The sequence below is a fragment of the Lycium barbarum genome, chromosome 2 (genome assembly GCF_019175385.1).
Source record: "Lycium barbarum isolate Lr01 chromosome 2, ASM1917538v2, whole genome shotgun sequence".
In the NCBI taxonomy this organism is placed as follows: domain Eukaryota; kingdom Viridiplantae; phylum Streptophyta; class Magnoliopsida; order Solanales; family Solanaceae; genus Lycium; species Lycium barbarum.
The window spans coordinates 113359498-113363966 of record NC_083338.1 but is presented as its reverse complement, the minus strand read 5'-3'; positions in this window follow the sequence as shown (position 1 = coordinate 113363966).

Below are 4469 nucleotides of genomic sequence, written 5' to 3'. Positions count from 1 at the left end.
ATGAATAGATATTTGATTCTCCAAGAATTTCTTGTCTGCTTAGCCTTTATCCGATTCCATGAGCGATAATGTTCGTATGGAAGGGTGAAAAAGAAATTAGAAGGGTTTTCTTTTTCTTGGGGTCCATGATTTTTCTTTCACGAGAAACCCTAGGAGAATCCCTTGAGAGTATTTTGTTGAAAAGGGAGAGAAAAATAGACTAAGTACAGAAATTCGGGCTACTGTTCCACGTGGACCGCTGCGGCGGTACCTAAGCCGCTATAGCGGTCCGCTTTATTTTCTGGCCCAAAATTTCCAAATCCTTCAGAAATTGATTTTTCCCACTTTTAACTCTTAAAACACGTCATGAAGCTTATTATTTACAATCCTTGACCTATATTGGGCAAGGTTTCACAAAATATTAAATAACGACCGGACGGGTCGTTACATTTCTAGAATTTATTTTTGTACTCCTTACATAGCATACTTTTTGATATGAAATGTTAGTTAATTTTATGTGTCACTAAGCTTTATGCTTAGTGATAGTTTGTTACTGTTGTAGGTGATGTACCAGAGAAACTTGAGGATGGCCATTTGAAGTAGACTTATTGACATTCTAGATGAAGATCACATTTGCATAAGCATGTTTATTTTGTGCACTTTTGGGGGACTTGTACATCATCCATGCGATACACTTAGATATACACTTTTGAATGACATTTGAGTCATGATGCTAATACTTTGTAACTTGATTTTGATGAATGATTTGACTATTTTGGGAGTGTCCAAGCCCAAGTCTTGTAATACTTTAAATTTAGTGCCGGCATTGAAGTTGGAGAACTTAACTAATTTGTTTTGAGGTTGAGAGTTGAATTTCATGCTTGGTATGGGTTTTGGAGGTTGTAGCATTAAAAACAATTCCTTTACTAAATGTTTAATTAGTTCCAAAGTATTGAAGGAAAGGAAAATATGTGCTTTCCATTTTTGTTATAATTGAATATTTACATTTTAAAGGGAGGGTGGGGGTGGTGGGTAGATTTATGAGATTCTACTATGTTGGGATGTTGTATTTTGAACCTTATTCATATGGGCCTGTTTTCGCTAATGAATTATAAATACTATGTGATTTATGAGATTCTACTATGTTGGGATGTTCTATTTTGAACCTTATTCATATGGGCCTGTTTTCGCTAATGAATTATAAATACTATGTTTTAAATTAGTTTCTTACAAAATTTTTGGCATACTAGAACTCTTTATTTATTTACTTCTTTTTTCTACTCGTGAAAATATTATCAATTAGTTTTACTCCAGAATTTAGTTATTAGAACTATTTTATAAAAATAGTTTCAGGATAAATATATTTAACTTAGTAAGTTTGATTAGTTTTGTTAAGTGACGCCCTTCCTAGAGGGTTGCTACATTCTCTGCCTGGAATTTTTGTATCATCTGTAAGCTCTTGCTTCCATGTTATCATACATGTTCATCATTTTTCATCGTAGGCTGTTGCCGTTAAGTACTCGCTTACCTTGGTATAACTCATCCACATTTCATCCTTCTTTAAGGTTTATTGCTTCTTTCCTAACCGTCCTGCGATGCTGAGGCTTCGTATCAATACAACTAATTTGAGGTATATCATCTATATTTATATCTTAGTCTATCGTTTACTCCGGGTGTCATCATACCCAATCCTTCTTCGTTTCTTCACTACTGGACCTCGCATGACATCCTTGTCTTATAACTTCGAGTAAAACCTTCCTTTGAGTCCTATCTCCCAACATTTATCTAGTCATGCACATGACTAACTGGCTATGTCTATCGTCAAATCATTCTTGCACCTTATCGTTCTTCTTGTATAATACCCTTTTGAGGTGGTTCCTAATTCCTTTTGTAACTATCTTCCCATCTTTACAAGGCATACTTCTGATCCAATACTTGTCGTCTCCCTTTTGCCCCTTAAGGTAGGAGCCCAATACTTTATATTTCACATCCCATTTATCTTTTTTTTTTTCCTGAAAGTACACACTCCCAGCTATTCCATGACAAATCTTAACCCTAACTATTCGTCTTCTGAGTCTACCTGGTCAGTTGCACATACATATAAAGGGTCACATACTTTTATAGATGTACTGGCCCTGAATGGGCCTAATCTTTCATCGAAGAGATCTTCATAATTTTTCTTACCGTCTTTCCAGTAATCATCTTCCTTCTATTACTCGCTCGCCCAGCCAATCACTGTAATAGTATCTAGCATAATATTTTTTCTCAAAAATCTGCCCTGATTGTTAATATTCCTCCTCCTTCGTTACATAAATGTTCGACCTTCTGGCAGGCCTCTTTCAGACTAAAAGTTTATCTCTTCAAAGAAGAGCGTATCTTATACCTATTTGCAACCTCAAACCCATTCATTTCCCATCATAAAGATAATTCTTTCGAACATCTGTTGCTTCCTTCATTAACTATTCTGCCCTGTATTACTAACTTAATAATCATGTTGTGATAGAACTTCTGGAGGATAATTTTTCGTACCTTGGTTCTACTTTTTGCCTTATACATTCCTTCAAAACAATTCATGATTCTTATACCCTTATACTCATATCTCTGTATAACATCCTTGCCAATATAATCTATATGATAAGAAGACCCTCGTCGATATCTATCTTATTGAGTAACTTACATCATTCTTTTACCTTTTCTAACCAATCATATCCCTTTAATATTCGCAACTATAATTATCCTATAATGAATCTTACATTCCATCTCATATCACCTTTAGACATTAAACATCATCATCGTCATAACCTATACTTTTCTCCTTTTCTATAATTCCCGTTTTATCTCTTCTTGCTCGTAAATCATTTGCAGATTTACACTCAAGTTTCATATTTAAACATGCACATATCCGTTCCACATCTTACCTCGAGGATAAAATACAACTCCTATCTAATCATATCAATGTCTCATTAATAAAATACTTCTAAGGTTACTAACCAATCAAAGTATAAACATAGTCATTTGCTTTCGTCTGATTGAAAATTTCCATCAGAACTTCACTTTTTTTTTTAAGTCCTATTGGTAATGCTCCAAAAGTTATCTTAACAGAATTGCATATAATATATCAATACCACCCTCAAGGGTGTATAAACATTATCACCACAATAATTGTACATGGCGTCATCACTCATCCCCTCGTACTGTACTATCTCCCCTTACTTACAAGTCATTCATATCTTACTGATTCCTCTTAACAACGATTATTCATAATGCTGTAGGTATAATTTCTTCATCGAACTATGTCTTATAGATACCTTTCCTGTTAAATCATACCATTGCTTTATTACCATCGACATATTCACAATCTTAACCCATCGTCTAACCACATATTCCACTTAAGGTTTCTCTTTAAGGTTACTCATTTCCCTTTTCCTTAATATAATCGTTAGGGCTTTATGACTTACTGTCGTTGCATAACATAGAACATTTCAGAATCATGCTTGCTTAATTTTAACACTTTATCAAAGCGACAATTATACCATCCATCATTAGTTACTCTGGTCCTAAAGCTCTGACGGATGTAGGCCTTGCCATGACCCTACTTTGGAATCCTAATCTGGCATAAATCGTTCTAACATGGGCTGGAGAACTGCTTCTTCCTGATGTCCCTCTATCGGTTGCTCATCGTTAATCGTAACTTCTACAAATGTACCAACTATACTAACCGGTCCGGTCTGGCCACCACCTTTATTTAAACCTTGCTCCAAGATGCCGTCAAGTCTTGGTTAATGAGGTCCTCAGGCTACAAACTCCTCGGCCTCTTGAAAGGCCCTGCACTCTCCTCTGGTCTACCATAATATGAAGCTTGGGGATCAACTTCTAGCATTAGCCTTTTCCTTCTTTTCCTAGCTATGGAAAAAGGTTAAACTGGCAACATTAGAGATCTTTCTGACTCCTCTACACTCATCAAAGCCGATGATACCTATAGTGCTGCTTCATCTTGAATCTCGGACGGGTCCATTGTTATATCCCGTGTTTTTGCACATTCGGAAAATTTGAAATAATCTTGACTTGTATGAAATAAGGTCATAATTGATTACAACTAGCATAGGAGTTGTGCATGAACTAATATTGATGTGGGAGTGACGAACAAGACTAAGGGCAATTTTGGGAATTTTGGAAATTAGTTTCGGGGATTACAAAATAAGAATTTGACCAATTGGGCTTGAATTATTTTTTAAGTAAAGTGAGGCCCAAAGCCAAGGCTTGGCCGGCCACATAGGGGGATCCAAGCCCATGGGAATTAATTAAATTCCCATGTGATTAATTGGCTATATAGTAGAAGATTCAAGAGAAAGAATAGAAGAAAGAAGCAAAGCAAAACAAGAAGAGAAAAAAAAAGGGGTTCGGGTTTGGCCCTAGAAAATTGCCTCCCAAAAATCTTGCTTCTAAAATTTTGTTCTTGTTGAATTCCTACTAAATTGAGTGCCCTTTTC